Source organism: Triticum aestivum, chromosome 1A (assembly GCF_018294505.1).
Source record: "Triticum aestivum cultivar Chinese Spring chromosome 1A, IWGSC CS RefSeq v2.1, whole genome shotgun sequence".
NCBI classification, from domain to species: Eukaryota; Viridiplantae; Streptophyta; class Magnoliopsida; order Poales; family Poaceae; genus Triticum; species Triticum aestivum.
This window is the reverse complement of record NC_057794.1, coordinates 576,083,687-576,103,038: the sequence shown is the minus strand read 5'-3', so window position 1 is coordinate 576,103,038 and position 19,352 is coordinate 576,083,687. Positions and strand designations below refer to the sequence as shown.

General features: G+C 44.0%; 1 pseudogene; it reads left to right on the top strand.

Annotated features, from left to right (window-relative positions):
* The first annotated feature begins 5,084 nt into the window (after positions 1–5,084).
* Positions 5,085–19,352, top strand: part of LOC123054067 (uncharacterized) — a 78,646-nt pseudogene continuing 64,378 nt past the window's right edge.

Genomic DNA, 19,352 nt, shown 5'->3' with positions numbered 1-19,352 from the left:
TAAAACAAACAGTAAGGGCTTCTTTGAAACAACATGTGAAATTTAAAGAACAATGGAGGATTGCAAGTAAGATGGGGAAATGCATACCCTATCATTTAGATCATAGAGTTGCATTTTTTAGGAAGTCGTGAATGCTCTCTGACCTGGTGGATCCATTTTTTAAAGGAAAATTATCTTCTACTCCGTGCCTATATCCTTTTCCCCTTAAACCATTTGACTAATAACCTTAAAATCACCAAACTATTCACTAACGGCTCCTTCTCATCAACTACTCCTTGGGATATCGACAATCCCTATGGGGACCACGGATCAAACCCATCCCGTCCATTCCCCATTGCCCCATGCCCATCCCCATTTACATGACCAGGGATTAAATTTCCGCATACCTGCCCCCACCCCCACTGGGAAGCGAGCTACGCAGCAAAAAAAATATGTTACACAATTACACCCAGGATCGCTATGAAGATGGTGGTAACAATCAAACTCACCGGCGGTGCAGAGTAGCGAAAGCAGTGACGAGTCAGTGCAGCTTAACAATCCCATCGATTCCCGCAGCTAGGTTACACCTCCCAGCCGTGAGAAGAGTTCACTGAGTCGAGAGTCGAAGTAGACGACCCCTCCGAAGTATCCACGCATTCCATGGTAGTACTCCGACAAAGCTTCGACGTCCAGGAAGAAGAATTGCGAGAAAATTAGAGATCAAGAAAGCCTAGCGGCTCTTCTTGTCTAATTAGGAGTCTAATTCACGTAGACCAATTAGACCGAGATTAGAGCCCGTTCAGAGGGGAAGATGTATTATAGTGTTTTATTGGTCCAGTAGTTGTTGATCTAGATCGTTCTAATTTATTATTCTGGTATAGTATTGTTTTTTCAATGGATATGTTATTTTGCAGAATTTTTTGGGATGGTTTTAGGATTTATTTTTTACGACTACGTGACATGTTGGATGGTCTTTAGATGATCGATCGTCACCTTTTTGCGCACCTTAGCAGATGACACCCCTCTTCTATCTTTTTCAGTTGTCATTGTTGTTGGGCAAGTTTGTGTTGTTGCCCTAGCAGGTTTATTTTGCATCTTCTTTGTACTTAGATAAATTTTTGTATGTATTTGGTGGTGTTTTATCTATAAAGTAGGGTGAAAGCCTAATTTGGAAAAGGAATATTCGTGTCTTTTAAATTTTTGTATGATCTGAACAAAAGAGCTCACATTTCCGCCTAGGCCTAAAACTTTGGGTTTAGTCAATGGGCTGACTGGCGAACGAGCAGGCATCGGAACTAGTCCATCACACGCTTACTATAGCCCCACAAATGCTAAGGGCCTCTTTGATTCGTAGGATTTTGAAAACGTAGGAATAGGAAAAGTGTAGGGTTGGAGTGGCATGCCCATTTGAATCCTATAGAATTAGCAATGATTGTTTGATGCCACGGGAAAAACAAAGGAATTGTAAAAAGAGGTTGGAGTGGATGTTAAATTTCCTATGAAATGTAGTACAAAAGATTCCATAGGAAAAATTCCTATGGGATCCAATCCTATAAATTAAAGGATCAACATAGGAAAAAATCCTAAAGATTTCAATCCTCCATAAATTCTATAAAATTCCTTTGAATCAAAGAAGCCCTAAAACTAGCCTACTGCAAGTCCTACATCGAGCTAGCCTTCGGGTGTGTTTGGTTCTACTAGAACCAAGTGGAATGTCATGGAACCGTTCAATTTCAAAGGAATGGAATGATTCCATCTTGGTGTTCGGCTAGAACGAAACGACGTAGGATGGAATGGTTCTTAGGAGAGGAACGGCATGCCACCTCGCCTCCCCATCCGCCAGCGTGGTGCCTTCGACTCCCAAGCATGGTGACACAGTGAAGGAAGGAACGAGAGGAGGAGATGTAGATGAGGCGGCGACGGCGCACGCAGACGCGACGAAGAATGCAGTCTAGGCCACAACGATGCACGCAGACGAGCTGCAGCGGCGACACATGCAGACACGACAACGCGCGCAGTCGAGGCAGGAGCGCTGCACGCATACGAGCGGCGGCGGCACACGCAGACACGACGGCGCACAGAGACGAGGCGGCCGGCAGCGGCGCACGTAGACGAGCAGCGGCGGCGCACACCGACGAGCTGTTGGCCGGGCCGCTCCGTCAAGAGGGAAGGGAAGGAAAGAACGGGAGGTTTCACGCAGGCGACAGCGGCGGAGCTTGCGCGCAGGCGGGGTAGCGCGAGAGAAGGGAAAAAAGGAAAGAGCCAGCTGGTTCCGTGTGGTCCGCTCGATTTCGAGAGACCGCGCGGGACGACATATGCAGGGAATATGTCGTTCCCTGGAATTGTCTGATTCCGGTTCCTCTGTCGATCTAAACATGTGAATGGGCCTTCAGAACGGAACCGACCTGTGCCGTTCCACTTGGTTCCGGAAACTAAACACACCCTTACAGCACCGCTGTTGTGGGCGGGCTCAATATGGATCGAGAGGAGACAACTGAGCGGGCGATAGATTTTGTTTTTGATGTTGTGCTCCATGGTATTTTATGGTTTTCTCTTTTCCTGTCAGTTTTGTTGGGTTTCGGTCCTTCTCTTTTCCTTTTTGGCCTTTTTTCTTTTCATTTTCCCTTTTCATTTTTGTTATTTCCTCTATTTTGAAGGGGAGCCTTGGCGCATTGGGAAAGTTGTTGCCTTGTGCCCATGAGGTCACGGGATGAGTCATGGAAATATCCTCTTGCGGAAATGTAGGGAAAGGTTGCATACAATAGACCCAAGGTGGGTACTACATGCACCAGACAGCCACTGGTTCTAGATGATCGTGTTGAAGGGGCGCCGAAGAAGTGGATGGTGGCGGGGAATGTTCTCAGTCGCTATATTCTGCACATCCAAACCATCACCAGTGCCCTTCGGCCCGCTTGGGGAAACCCTAAGGGGATGAGCTTCCACAGTGTAGGAGAAAACACTTTCGTTGCGGAGTTTGCTTCGCAGCGGGATCGAGATCGCGTGTGGAATGGATAAACATGCCGTAATTCTGTCTGAATTTGACGAATGTATGTGCCCATCAGAGCTCAAATTTGATAAACTGCAAGTCTGGGCACGGGTAGTAAATCTCCCATTCAACCTACGAGATAAGGAGTGGAGTAGGGCTATAGCCAAGTAGATTGATAAACAGGTTACTTCTATCCACTTCGATCATGGTGGTGGCTATTTACGCGCCAGAGTCACACTGGATGTGGCCAAGCCGTTGAGGAGATGGATCCTTATTGAATCAGCAAGGAGGGGAAGCACTGATCCGTATGACATCCAATATGAAAATATTCCCCACTTTTGCCTTTCCTGTGGCCATGTGGGCCACTCTGATCTTCACTGTCCGTGTCCCGGCACCAGGGATGAGCATGGCGATCTACCCTTTGGCAAGGGGCTGAGGCCACCGGAAGAGAAGAAGCGGGTGACGTCCAGCGAGAGTTCCACTAAGACACAACAAACCAAATCTAGCAAGACAGAGACGAAGAATTCTAGCGCGGCAGCAAGAGATGCAGAGGTGACCTCACCAATGAAACATAACACTGCACCTAAAAGGAAGGGAGGTCCTCCTGTACAAGTGTACCGCAGGGTTGAGCTACCGATGCTAACGAACCAGGCTCATGGCTCGGATGGGGCCATGTTGGCTGATACTACCCTTGCTGGTAAGGCCATTGAGGACGAGGATGATGGTACACTAAGAGAACCAAAGAAGAAGAAGCCAACTCCACCCAGTTCTGAATCATCGGCAGCGGCTGCAGGTCAGCCCTGCCCGTCCCAATGATTGCCATAAGTTGGAACTGCCGGGGGCTTGGGAACCCCGAGGCAGTTCGCGAGCTTCGCAGTGTTGTGAAGCAAGAAGGTCCTGTTCTCCTCTTTGTCACCGAGACGAAGATTGGAGGGAAACGTGTTGAGAAGTTGAAAGAAATCTTGGGTTTTGTTGGAAGCTTTGCGGTAGACAGTGTGGGCCTAAGCGGTGGGATAGGCTTGTTCTGGTCCAAAGATGTTGTAGTTGAACTAAAAAACTACAATACCGGCCACATTGATGTTGTGGTTCGGAAGGATTCCCCGAATTCGGTGGAGTGGAGATTTACTGGTTTTTATGGAGCATCAAGGGCACAAGAAAGACATCACAGTTGGCGTTTTCTTTGGACGTACATGATATACCACATTCAGCCTGGCTCTGTATGGGTGACTTCAATGAAACATTGTATGCCGAGGAACACTTTAGTCCGGCGGCACGACCGGAGTGGCAGATGAGGGCATTTCGAGAAGTCACAGATGATTGTGCTCTTCATGACTTGGGTTGGACCGACGTCCCCTACACTTGGGATAACCGACAGTCCGGAGATGCAAATGTGAAAGCTCGTATTGATCGAGCATTTGCCAATGAAGAATTCAGACAAATGTATGAGTACACCAGAGTGCGGCATGTTTGTGCGACGGAGTCTGATCATTGCTTTGTGGTTGCTGAATTTTGCCATCATGCACTGGGGAACAATTCTTCTGTACCAAAACCCTTCCATTATGAGAATGTATGGCAATCCCATAGCGACTACGAGCAGCTGGTAACAGATACTTGGTGTAATCAAGCCCGGACGCCAGGCTTGCATGGTATACTGGACTCCGTAAGTGCGTTACAACGTCAACTTACGCCTTGGGGGGCAAGGGAATTTGGCTGCCTTTCTAGGACAGTTAGACAGTTGAGGAAACGTCTATCTAGGCTGAGGGAGCAGTCCATTGGTCGGGGTCTGTCTGAGGAAGAGAAAAGAACTGTGGATAAACTTCGAGAGGCACTCCTACTGGAAGAGATATCGATGAAGCAACAATCTCGCGTTCCCTGGCTAAGGGAAGGGGATCGCAATACGACCTATTTCCAAGCACAAGCAAAGCAACGGAAAAGCATCAACAGAATTGCTAATCTACAAAGATCTGATGGTTCCACTTGTGCAAATGGTTATGAGGACAAAGACGAGGTACAGGCGTTTTACCAAGCCCTTTATACTTCCCAAGGTCACAACAACATGGAGGAGCTGTTATGGCATGTAACAGTCCGGGTTACTCCAGAGATGAGTCAGCTCCTAGAGATGCCGTTTGAGGCTGCTGAGATCCACAAGGCCTTATTTCAAATGGCACCTTCTAAAGCGCCGGGAGTCGACGGGTTTACAGCAGGATTTTTTCAGTGCCACTGGAAGCTACTTCAACATGAGGTCGTTCTGGCGGTGCTTGAATTTCTGAATGGTGGCAAGCTACTAGAGGGACTAAACGACACTTTGATAACTCTTATTTCCAAGGTACGCCATCCACAAAATATCACACGATATCGTCCTATTGCACTATGTCAGGTGCTTTATAAACTTGCTGTCAAGGCTTTTACAAATCGTTTGAGACCTTGCATGGATGCTATAATCAGTGAGGAACAGAGTGCCTTTGTTTCGGGTCGTTTGATCACAGATAACGTATTAGTTGCTTTCGAAAATGTTCACACGATGAAAAGAAGGAAGAAAGGAAATAATTTCTCTTGTGCAATCAAGTTGGACATGATGAAAGCATATGATCGGGTAGAATGGCATTTCTTGGAGGCTATGTTGCTGAAACTGGGTTTCGGTGCTACCTTGGTCAGACTAATTATGAAGTGTGTAACTTCTGTTCGCTACTCTATTCGAGTGAATGGAGAGTTGCTTCCATATTTCACCCCTTCTAGAGGCTTTTGGCAAGGTGATCCAGTGTCACCCTACCTTTTTCTATTATGTGCTGAATGTTTTTCTTCTCTCTTGAAGTATTATGGCAATGTTAATCGTGGAGTTTGTGCTAACTTCAGAGCCCCATGGGTGAATCATCTTCTTTTTGCCGATGACAGCCTCATTTTCATCAGTGCGAATACAGACAGTGCTAGTAGATTGAATGAAATTCTTCGGATCTATGGCGAGGCCTCAGGCCAGTGTGTGAACAAAAGCAAAAGTTCCATATATTTTTCGCCTAACACACCTGCGGCACTCAGGAAACATCTGAAACAGCTTATAGATGTGCATGTTGAAGCATTTTCAGAGCGTTATCTTGGCCTCCCCACAGCTGTTGGTCGGATTACTAGCGGCACCTTCGATCACACTGGGGAAAGAGCTAGAGGTCATATGAGTGGATGGTCAGAGAGACTATTTGCATGTGCAGGTCGAGAAACTCTTCTAAAGTCTATTGTGCAAGCCATTCGGGCTTTTAGTATGAGCTGCTTCCTCCTGACAAAGAAAATGTGCAAAAACTTAACCTCAAGCATGGCCAAATTCTGGTGGGCAAGCTCACTGGATAGAAAGTCTCTTCATTGGATTGCTTGGGACAAGCTAGCTACACCAAAAATTAAGGGCGGGATGGGATTCCGTGACCTAAGACAGTTCAACTTGGCGCTCCTGGGGAAGCATGGGTGGAGATTGCTAACAGATCCTAACTCCTTGTGCGCCAGAGTTCTGAAAAGCAGATATTTTCATGATACAGACTTCATGCATGCTACTATTCTGAAGTCTGCTTCAGCCACATGGAGAGCAATCATTGCAGGCCGCGAAGCACTCAATGTGGGCTTGGTGAAAAGAGTTGGTGATGGAGCATCCATCTCAGTTTGGGAGGACAAATGGATACCATCTACAGTAACAATGGCGCCGATATACAAACCGGCTCATACACATGTTCAGAGAGTCAGTGACTTGATAGACACAGAAAGTTGGACTTGAAATCGGGACCTTGTGCGAGACACCTTCATTGCACTAGATGCCGAAGCTATATTGAACATTCCAGTCCGACGGGGAGGAGGTGAGGATTTTCTTGCTTGGGCGCATGAGACCTCGGGAACATACTGATAACCCACAAGTATAAGGGATCGCAACAGTTTTCGAGGGTAGAGTATTCAACCCAAATTTATTGATTCGACACAAGGGAAGCCAAAGAATATTCTCAAGTATTAGCAGCTGAGTTGTCAATTCAACCACACCTGGATAACTTAATATCTGCATCAAGGTATTTAGTAGCAAAGTAATATAATACTAGTGGTAACGGTGGCAAAAGGTAACAGTAGCAAAAGTAACATTTTTGGTGTTTTATAGTGATTATAACAATAGCAACAAAAAAGTAAATAAATGAAGAACAATATGTGAAAAGCTCGTAGGCATTGGATCGGTGATGGAGAATTATGCCGGATGCGGTTTATCATGTAACAATCATAATATAGGGTGACACAGAACTAGCTCCAATTCATCAATGTAATGTAGGCATGTATTCTGAATATAGTCATACGTGCTTATGGAAAAGAACTTGCATGCCATCTTTTGTCCTACCCTCCCGTGGCAGCGGGGTCCTAGCGGAAACTAAGGGATATGAAGGCCTCCTTTTAATAGAGTACAGACCAAGGCATTAACACATGGTGAATACATGAACTCCTCAAACTATGGTCATCACCGGGAGTGGTCCCGATTATTGTCACTTCGGGGTTGCCGGATCATAACACATAGTAGGTGACTATAGACTTGCAAGATAGGATCAAGAACTCACATATATTCATGAAAACATAATAGGTTCAGATCTGAAATCATGGCACTCGGGCCCCAATGACAAGCATTAAGCATAGCAAAGTGATAGCAACATCAATCTCAGAACATAGTGGATACTAGGGATCAAACCCTAACAAAACTAACTCGATTACATGATAAATATCATCGAACCCATCACCATCCAGCAAGCCTGCAATGGAATTACTCACGCACGGCGGTGAGCATCATGAAATTGGTGATGGAGGATGGTTGATGATGACGACGGCGACGGATTCCCCTCTCCGGAGCCCCGAACGGACTCCAGATCAACCCTCCCGAGAGAGTTTAGGGCTTGGTGGCGGCTCCGTATCGTAAAATGCGATGAATCCTTCTCCCTGATTTTTTTCTCCCCGGACACGAATATATGGAGTTGGAGTTGAGGTCGGTGGAGCACCAGGGGGCCCACGAGGCAGGGGGCGCGCCCCCACCCTCATGGCTAGGGTGTGGCCCCCCTGGCCTTGATTCTTTCACCAATATTTTTATTATTTCCAAAAATAATCTCCCTGGAGTTTCAGGTCATTCAGAGAACTTTTGTTTCTGCACATAAATAACACCATGGCAATTCTGCTTGAAACAGCGTCAGTCCGGGTTAGTTCCATTCAAATCATGCAAGTTAGAGTCCAAAACAAGGGCAAAAGTGTTTGGAAAATATATACGACGGAGACGTATCAACTCCCCCAAGCTTAAACCTTTGCTTGTCCTCAAGAAATTTAGTTGATAAACTGAAAGTGATAAAGAAAAACTTTTACAAACTCTGTTTGCTCTTGTTGTTGTAAATATGTAAAGCCAACATTCAAGTTTTCAGCAAAGATTATGAACTAACCATATTCACAATAACTCTTAGGTCTCATGTTTACTCATATCAATGGCATAATCAACTAGCGAGCAATAGTAATAAATCTCGGATGACAACACTTTCTCAAAACAATCATAATATGATATAACAAGATGGTATCTCGCTAGCCCTTTCTGAGACCGCAAAACATAAATGCAGAGCACCTTTAAAGATCAAGGACTGACTAGACATTGTAATTCATGGTAAAAGAGATCCAACCATAGTCATACCTGTCGTGGTTTTGTCACATCACATGTCCTTGTGAAAGGACTTAGTCGTGGAGCCATCGCTACGGGTTAGCTTAAAGGGGTTAAAACAGACAAGGGACGCGAGAGTTTATACTGGTTCAGCCCCTTACGATGAAGGTAAAAGCCTACTCCAGTTGTGATGGAATTGCTAGGGTTTCGATGACCAGGGAGCGAATCCGCTTTGCCTAGCTCTCGAGTTGTTGTGTGTTGTCCCTAAACTGCCACCAGGTCGTCCCTTTATATACATAGGTCGACGCCTGTCAGTTTACAGAGTCCCGAGGCCGGATTATCAACGTGTCCAACTCGGTCTCTATTCCTCCTATCTTACAATACAAGTTTACATGATAATGTCGGTTTATGTCTACATGCCTTAACTCGCCTTTGGGCCTTGGGTCTTCATAAAGCGCCAACATCCTTTGTCTTCCTGGGCTTCTGATCTTCATAGAGTTAATCCGGCCACTCCTGGCCGGTTTACGTCCAGTAGTAATATCCCCAACATTAGGCCCCAGATTGATTTGAACTTGTCCATGTCAATCCTCAATACTTAGAAAAATCCCTGCCCTTGCATCTTCGCATAAATCTTGTAAACCGCCCTGACGTCATCCTCCAGATTTGCAGTAAACCGCCATGACATCACCTTCTTATTTAAAGCTGAAGATACCCCTTCTATTAATAAGCATCCGACAATCGAGGCAACAATCTCGTTATCTATCCATTTTTTGGGCTCCTCGATTCCTGCGTCTGTCACTTATCTCTTTGTCCTTATAAATAGGGAGGAGGACCCCTTCCTTTTCCTTCCATTGCCCTTTCCTCTCTTCTTCCTCCTCGCGACACCTCTGCACCTGAGCGCTGCCACCGCCGTCGAGCTTCATCTCTGCCTCATCCCTGGCCGCTGCATCGACCTGAATGCTCCAGAGAGACGCGGCACACCTCCGCTACTTCCACAGCTTCGGTAAGTCTTCCCCCTTTCCTTCGTAGGTCCACTTAGGGTTTTAGTGTTCATCGGAGTTCGTCGAAGCTCCGGTGCTGTTCTTCTCTTTCCTTCCCAGTAGCATCAAAAACTAGTTAGATCTGCTAGCTCTTTGTGCGACTGTAGCCATAATCTCACCTTTATTTATCTGATCATCCCCTTCATATAGGAAAAAACTCATCTGAACCTGATGAACTGGTATCTATAATTTAGGTCTTGAATATATTCTTGTTTTCTGTCAGATCACAGATCTGAAATCATCATATAACTCTTGTGAAACTTGTTTTCCTTCACTTAGGCATTTGTAGATTTGTACTCGTCATACCAATATAGGCGGTTTAACTCTTTGGAAGCATGATAGTCTGGCATATACCATTAGTCCCCTCCTAAACCGCCGATTCATTTATTCTGTCACTTCTTCCATCGCTAAACTCCGGTTAACAATGTGCATATACCTCTGCTTCTGCTTATTGCTTTACCATTTATAAATGCATCAGCCTCTAATTTAACCATATTATCTGCTTAAATTCCTTTCTCCTCAACCTATTGTGCCATACGCTTTGTCATTAATGAATCATAAACCGGCATTATTTTCTTTCCAGCTCTTCAATTGCAATGCCAAACAGTTCTATTCCTGTAATTGGGTCCCTTCCCAGGTTACAGAGGAGCAACTGAACGGAATGGTCAATATTGGTACCTTATCGAAGAAAAATGAAATCCGGTGGCGAGTTCCTGGGTCGGAAAATCCTCCTACCCCCAGACAGGGTGAAGTAGTGGTGTTTGTTGATCATATAGGTCGTGGCTTTAAACTGCCCGAATCTAAGTTTTTCTGAGATGTACTTGCCATCTTTCAGATCCACCCTCAAGATATTGGACCCAACTTGGTATCCAATATTTGCAACTTTCAGGTTTTTTGTGAAGCGTATCTACAAGAAGAACCAACTGTCGAGCTGTTCCGGGGTTTCTTCCATTTAAACCGTCGCACTGAATTCGTAGATGGGCCCAATACTAAACTTGGTGGCGTCTCCATTCAGAAAAGGAAGGATGTTAGTTTTCCTCACGCCAAACTTCACAGTCACCCAAAAGAGTGGAATCAAACTTGGTTCTACTGTAAGACACCTCTCCTAAAGATGAGAACCCTCTGCCGGGTTACCGTGCTCACCTGCTCACCAATACTCATCCGCTTCCGCAACGACTAAGTGCCCAGGAACGGGCCTCGTACGCACCATAACTCACCAAGCTTAGAGCCTTTATGGCCAATGGTTTAACAGGTGTGGACTTCGTCCGTTGCTGGATATCCTGGAGTATCTGCCATTAAGTCACCGCGCTGGTTTAATGTGCGAGTACACTAGTGACGTAAAAGACTCCCAATGTCATATTGACATTCAACTAACAGATGAGGAAGTTACTGAGTCTGTCAAGAAAATGTTGAATGAACCAGAAGCTATCTGTAGCAAGACCGGGTTAAGCCCCCTTTACACACAGAACAAACCGCCTGCTGTAAGTATTGTTTTTTGCTTCCGCTTTACACCTGATATTCTTGAACTGTGCAACGTTGAATACCCTCTGTCCATTTTTAAACATGGTGATGATCCGTTCTGGAAAAAGAAACCTCATGAGAAAGCAGTGAAGCCTTCTCGACCTAAAACAAAAGTTGTCAAGAAAACCACGAAGAGAAAGGCACATGAACCCATCGTTTTAGAGCTTGATGACCACCCTGATGAACCGGAAGCAGAGGTAGAACTTGATTCACTTGGTTCACTTTTCATGCACCTCATTGACAATGATATTTATTAGGAGGACACTGAGGGCAGCCAAGCTGGCGATGCAGAGGTAATTATCCTTTCCTCCAGTTCAGACCCTTTGCCGACACAAAAAATCCGTCAAGCAGTCCGGAAAGTAAGATTTTCTCACCCTCTTTCTCACTTGGATCCAAAATTTCTTTTGAAGAAGCAGCAGCACGAGGCTCAACGCACAACCCAGCACAACGGCCAAACGGTCACTTCGACTGGTTTACCGAACACCCAGTTCGAAAATGCCGACCTGAGGTCTCCCCCACTTTTGACACTTCTTATCCCAAGGCCGACTATTTCCGACAACCTCTTAATTCGTCCGATTCGAATTATCAGGTGACACCTCCTTCATCATCCGGCGAATCAACAGCCACACAATTCCCTCCTCTTAGACCATTGTTGGGTAAGTATTTCAACTCAATCTTTTTGATGTTTCACACTTTATATGCTATGCTAACCTTTGCATCTGTTCCTTTCAGAGCCAAAGCCAGACCCAGTAAGAAGGCTCGGGTGAATAATCCGTCTGAAGACCATGTGGTGACTGAACCGGAGCTGACTACTGAACTGGAAAGTCCAAATACTGAGGCCACATTAGATGAACCACCCCCTCAAGATCATAACATTGATGAACAAGCATAAGTTGATACTGCTGTGCAAGATGATAAACCGGCAAGTCTAGTCCGGACTGATGATGGACCTTCTAGTCCAGTGAAGGCTGCTAATATTCCATCAACTCCAGAAAAAGCTGCTGGTGACAAGGAAGATGAGGTTATCATTACTGGTATTGGCCACACCTCTCCTAGCCATCCTGTTGTTTTGGCAAAACATAATGCCAAGGAAGAGCGTGCTGCCATGGAAAAAGGCAAATGGAGCACTGATTTATCATGCTATGCCCACCTCAGTGCTTAAGAACTCCACTCTGGTTTTTTAAACCGTCTGCACTCAAACCGTGACTATGAAGCCAGTTTAGTGAATCTGATGGAGCGCTATGAGGTATTTTCATCACTTTTCCTTTCTTAAATCCAATTTGTAAGTACCAATGCTAGTAGCCCCCAAGGGCCGGTTTATAATGGCAATCATAATCGGGACTTTGTAATATCTTAACCCTTGCATGCTTATCTTTCACATGTCAAGTAGTCTTTAAGATAAACCGGTACTTTATCATTGTGTTCCTGTACTTTTCGCCTGTGTTGTCCCCAAGGGCCGGTTTATCTTGTCAAGGTAAACCGGGTCTTTAACCAGTGCTTCAATTTAAACAGATGTACATTAGCCCCCAAGTGTCAAGGATAATGCTTGCATCGTACTTAGGACTTGCAAAAATTTCTGATAACAGAGCAAATAGGCATTAGCCCCCAAGTACAAAGTGCATAACTTGTTATGTGCTTGGTACTTCAAATATACATAACCCATTGATGATATATCTTGTCTTTGTAGGCCGAGATGAGTAAAAATGATGATCAAACCGCCGACCTTCAGGAGAACATTAAATCTCAGCAAGCGGAGGCATCCAAAGCCAAGGAAGAATTGACTAATGCTTTAGCAGCCATGGAGAAACTAAAGGAAAGCTTTAAGAAGGAGCGTGCAGATTGGGACACAGAGAAGGCTGCTTTAGCAAAGAAGGCCGAAGACGCAGAAGCAGCCCTGAAACCGGTGGTTGAGGAACTCACCGGTTTAAAGCAGCAAATAAATGCTATGACTTCTGCTATGTTTGGTAAGCGTCCTCATGTGACGTTTTTCCAGGTCACCTTTTCCTTATCAGCTTCCGGTTTACTGATGCTTGCAATGTCATGATACGTCTCCAACGTATCTATAATTTTTGATTGCTCCATGCTATATTATCTTCTGTTTTGGACATTACTAGGCTTTATTATACACGTTTATATTATTTTTGGGACTAACCTACTAACCAGAGGCCCAGCCCAGAATTACTTTTTTTTGCCTATTTTAGGGTTTCGAAGAAAAGGAATATGAAATGGAGTCCAAACAGAATGAGACCTTCAGGAACGTGATTTTTGGAACGAACAAGATCCAGGAGACTTGGACCCTATGTCAAGCAACCAACAGGGAAGCCACGAGGTAGGGGGCGCGCCTACCCCCCCAGGAGCGCCCTCCACCCTCGTGGGCCCCCTGTTGCTCCACCGACGTACTTCTTCCTCCTATATATACCTACGTACCCCCAAACGATCAGATACGGAGCCAAAACCCTAATTCCACCACTGTAACTTTCTGTATCCACGATATCCCATCTTGGGGCCTGTTCCGGAGCTCCGCCGGAGGGGGCATCGATCTCGGAGGGCTTCTACATCAACACCATAGCCCTTCCGATGAATTGTAAGTAGTTTACCTCAGATCTTCGGGTTCGTAGTTATTAGCTAGATGGCTTCTTCTCTCTTTTTGGATCTCAATACAAAGTTCTCCCCCTCTCTTGTGGAGATCTATTTGATGTAATCTTCTTTTGCGGTGTGTTTGTTGAGATCGATGAATTGTGGGTTTATGATCAAGTTTATCTATGAACAATATTTGAATCTTCTTTGAATTCTTTTATGTATGATTGGTTATCTTTGCAAGTCTCTTCGAATTATCAGTTTGGTTTGGCCTACTAGATTGATCTTTATTGCAATGGGAGAAGTGCTTAGCTTTGGGTTCAATCTTGCGGTGTCCTTTCCCAGTGACAGTAGGGGAAGCAAGGCATGTATTGTATTGTTGCCATCGAGGATAACAAGATGGGGTTTTCATCATATTGCATGAGTTTATCCCTCTACATCATGTCATCTTGCTTAAAGCGTTACTCTGTTCTCTTGAACTTAATACTCTAGATGCATGCTAGATAGCGGTCGATGAGTGGAGTAATAGTAGTAGATGCAGGCAGGAGTCGGTCTACTTGTCTTGGACGTGATGCCTATATACATGATCATACCTAGATATTCTCATAACTGTGCTCAATTCTGTCAATTGCTCAACAGTAATTTGTTCACCCACCATAAAATACTTATGCTCTTGAGAGAAGCCACTAGTGAAACCTATGGCCCCCGGGTCTATCTTCATCATATTAATCTTCCAACACTTAGTTATTTCCTTTGATTTTTTACTTTGCTTTTATTTTACTTTGCATCTTTATCATAAAAATACCAAAAATATTATCTTATCATATCTATCAGATCTCACTCTTGTAAGTGACCGTGTAGGGATTGACAACCCCTTATCGCGTTGGTTGCGAGGATTTATTTGTTTTGTGTAGGTGCGAGGGACTGGCACGTAGCCTCCTACTGGATTGATACCTTGGTTCTCAAAAACCGAGGGAAATACTTACGCTACTTTGCTACACCACCCTTTCCTCTTCAAGGGAAAACCAACGCAAGTGCTCAAGAGGTAGCATGTCACAGGGACCCGCATTACCCATCTGGGCTCTAATATGCAGATGAAGCTGAAGGCTGCCTATACACTGATAGAGCAGCTATATTCCGGATCCCAACGGGCTATTTGCGCTGCTGCTTACAATATGCCTCCTCCAACGTTGATAAAAGAAACTATCGAGAAGCTGTCAATGCTGCCTGCCCGATTGGACAAACTGAAGAAATCAGCTGCAAGGTCAGGCGCTGCTACTGCGCTAATCCGGGACAAGGCATGGATTCCAGATCTTGAACCAGCAGAAATTGGCCAAGGCTACCCCAGCGTAAAGGAAGACGGTTCAGAATTCACCAATGATGATCTCCGAAGACTCACAAGTGAAATGCGACCCATAGCGAACAAATTGGCGGATGAAACGGATATGTCTCGTTATCAGTCGGTTTATGATGTTGATCAGAAGAGATATCCCGCGCCGGTACATGATGTAGAGGATCTTGTTCCACCAATTCGTAAGCACACCTATGCCCCTGACATTGATCCTTCCCCCCTTATAAGTGAAGAAGCCGTGTTCCAAGCTTTAACCGGAATTGATTGGACAACAATTGATTTCCAGCCACTGGGTAGAGAGGAGGAGGATGCGTGATACGTCCATTTTGCATCATGCTTTTATATCGATATTTATTGCATTATGGGCTGTTATTACACATTATGTCAAAATACTTATGCCTATTCTCTCTTATTTTACAAGGTTTACATAAAGAGGGAGAATGCCGGCAGGCGGGATTCTGGGCTGGAAAAGGAGCAAATATTAGAGACCTATTATGCACAGCTCCAAAAGTCTTGAAACTTCACGGAAGACATTTTCGAAATATATAAAAAATACTGGGCGCGAGAAGTTCACCAGGGAGGGGCTACACCCTGCCCACGAGGGTGGGGGCGCGCCCTACCCCCTTGGGTGTGCCCCCTACCTCGTGGGCCCCCTGGTGGCCCTCTGATGGCCATCTTCTGCTATATGGAGTCTTTCGATGAGGAAAAAAATGATAAGCCATCTCCTCGGATGAAACTCCGCTGCCACGAGGCGGAACCTTGGCGGATCCAATCTAGGGCTCCGGCAGAGCTGTTCTGCCGGGGAAACTTCCCTCCGGGAGGGGGAAATCATCGCCATCGTCATCACCAATGCTCCTCTCATCAGGAGAGGGCAATCTCCATCAACATCTTCATCAGCACTATCTCCTCTCAAAACCCTAGTTCATATCTTGTATCCAATTCTTGTCTCCAAGTCTGGGATTGGTACTAGTAGGTTGCTAGTAGTGTTAATTACTCCTTGTAGTTGATGCTAGTTGGTTTATTTGGTGGAAGATCATATGTTCAGATCCTATATGCATATTAATACCCCTCTTATTATGAACATGAATATGCTTTGTGAGTAGTTATGTTTGTTCCTGAGGACATGGGAGAAGTCTTGCTATTAGTAGTCATGTGAATTTGGTATTCGTTCGATATTTTGATGAGACATATGTTGTCTCTTCTCTAGTGGAGTTATGTGAAGGTCGACTACATGACACTTCACCATTATTTGGGCCTAGAGGAAGGCATTGGGAAGTAATAAGTAGATGATGGGTTGCTAGAGTGACAGAAGCTTAAACCCTAGTTTATGCGTTGCTTCGTAAGGGGCTGATTTGGATCCATATGTTTCATGCTATGGTTAGGTTTACCTTAATACTTTTGTTGTAGTTGCGGATGCTTGCAATAGAGGTTAATCATAAGTGGGGTGCTTGTCCAAGTAAGGACAGTACCCAAGCACCGGTCCACCCACATACCAAATTATCAAAGTACCGAACGCGAATCATATGAACGTGATGAAAACTAGCTTGACGATATTCCCATGTGTCCTCGGGAGCGCTTTTCTCTATATAAGAGTTTGTCCAGGCTTGTCCTTTGCTACAAAAAGGATTGGGCCACCTTGCTGCACTTTATTTAATTTTGTTACTTGTTGCTCGTTACAAATTATCCTATCACAAAACCATCTGTTACCACTTATTTCAGTACTTGCAGAGAATACCTTGCTGGAAACCGCTTATCATTTCCTTATGCTCCTCATTGGGTTCGACACTCTTACTTATCGAAAGGACTAGATAGATCCCCTATACTTGTGGGTCATCAAGACTCTTTTCCGGCGCCGTTGCCGGGGAGTGAAGCGCCTTTGGTAGGTGGAATTTGGTAAGAAAAAATTATATAGTGTGCTGAAATTTACTGTCACTTGTTACTATGGAAAGTAATCCTCTGAGGGGCTTGTTCGGGGTATCTTCACCCTGACCAGTAGAGCAAAGAGTTGCTCCTCAACCTACTGAACCTACTGAAAATGAAAATGTTTTCTTTGAAATTCCTTCGGGTATGATAGAAAAACTGCTAGATAATCCTTTTGCAGGAGATAGAACAAAGCATCCTGATGAGCACCTAATATATGTGGATGAAGTTTGTGGATTATTTAAGCTTGCAGGTGTACCCGAAGATGTTGTTAAGAAGAAGGTCTTCCCTTTATCTTTGAAGGAAGATGCATTAACATGGTATAGGCTATGTGATGATACGGGGTCATGGAACTACAAACGATTGAAATTGGAATTCCATGAGAAGTTTTATCCTATGCATCTTGTTCATCGTGATCGCAATTATATATATAATTTTTGGCCTCGCGAAGGAGAAAGCATCGCTCAAGCTTGGGGGAGGCTTGAATCAATGTTATATTCATGCCCCAATCATGAGATCTCAAGAGAGATGATTATTCAAAATTTATATGCTCGGCTTTCTGATAACAATCGCACCATGCTCGATACTTCTTGTGCTAGCTCTTTTATGACGAAGACTATTGAATTCAAATGGGATTTATTGGAAAGAATTAAACGCAACTCTGAAGATTGGGACCTCGACGAAGTTAAGAAGTCAAGTATGACACCTAAGTTTGATTGTGTTAAATCTTTTATGGATACCGATGTTTTCCGTAAATTTAGCACTAAATATGGACTTGACTCTGAGATAGTAGCTTCTTTCTATGAATCTTTTGCTACTTATGTTGATCTCCCCAAGGAGAAGTGGTTTAAATATCTTCCTCCCATAGAAGTAAAAGTAGCTGCACCTATTAAAGTTGAAGAAAAGACTATCACTTATAATGATCCTATTGTTCCTACTTCTTATGTTGAGAAACCACCTTTCCCTGTTAGGATAAAGGATCATGCTAAAGCTTCAACTGTGGTTCGTAAAAGCAATATTAAAAATTGTACACCTCCTGAGCAAATTAAAGCGGAACCTGATATTGCTGTTGTTAAAGATCTCTTGTCTGATAATATTGATGGGCGTGTTATTCATTTCCTTGATGAGACTGCTAGAATTGCTAAACCCTGTGCTAAAGATAAAACAAACCTATGGTAGGCATGCTTGTTATTTCTGTTAAAATAGGAGATCGTTGTTATCATGGCTTATGTGATATGGGTGCTAGTGCTAGTGCAATACCTTACAACTTATACAGAGAAATTATGCATGATATTGCACCTGCTGAGATAGAAGATATTGATGTCACAATTAATCTTGCCAATAGAGATACTATTTCACCAATGGGAATTATTAGAGATGTTGAAGTCTTGTGTGGGAAAACTAAATATCCTGCTGATTTTCTTATTCTTGGTTCCCTACAAGATAGCTTTTGTCCAATTATGTTTGGTAGACCCTTCTTGAACACTGTTAATGCTAAGATAGATTGCAAAAAGGATGTTGTTACTATTGGTTTAGATGATATGTCTCATTAATTTAATTTCTCTAAATTTAGTAGACAACACCGTGAAGAAGAATTACCTAGTAAGGATGAAATTATTGGTCTTGCTTCTATTGTCGTACCTCCTAGTGATCCTTTAGAACAATATTTGCTAGACCATGAAAATGATATGTTTATGAATGGAAGAAGAGAAATAGATGAAGTATTCTTTAAACAGGAACCTATTCTGAAACACAATTTGCCTGTTGAAATCCTAGGGGATCCTCCTCCACCCAAGGGTGATCCCGTGTTTAAGCTTAAACCGTTGCTTGATACTCTTAAATATGCTTATATTGATGAGAAAAAGATATATCATGTTATTATTAGTGCTAACCTTTCAAAGCATGAGGAAGAGAGATTATTGAAAACTCTGAAGAAGCACCGTGCTACTATTGGGTATACTCTTGATGATCTTAAGGGCATTAGTCCCACTCCATGTCAACATAAAATAAATTTGGAAGAAGATGCTAAACCAGTTCGTGATCATCAATGACGGGTGAATCCTAAAATGAAAGAAGTGGTAAGAAATGAAATACTAAAGCTCCTTGAGGCATGTATAATTTATCTCGTTGCTGATAGTCAGTGGGTAAGTCCTGTCCATTGTGTCCCTAAGAAGGGAGGTATTAATGTCGTTCCTAATGATAAAGATGAATTGATTCCTCAAAGAATTATTACAGGTTATAGGATGGTAATTGATTTCCGCAAATTAAATAAGGCCACTAAAAAGGATCATTACCCCTTACCTTTTATTGATCAAATGCTAGAAAGATTATCCAAACATACAC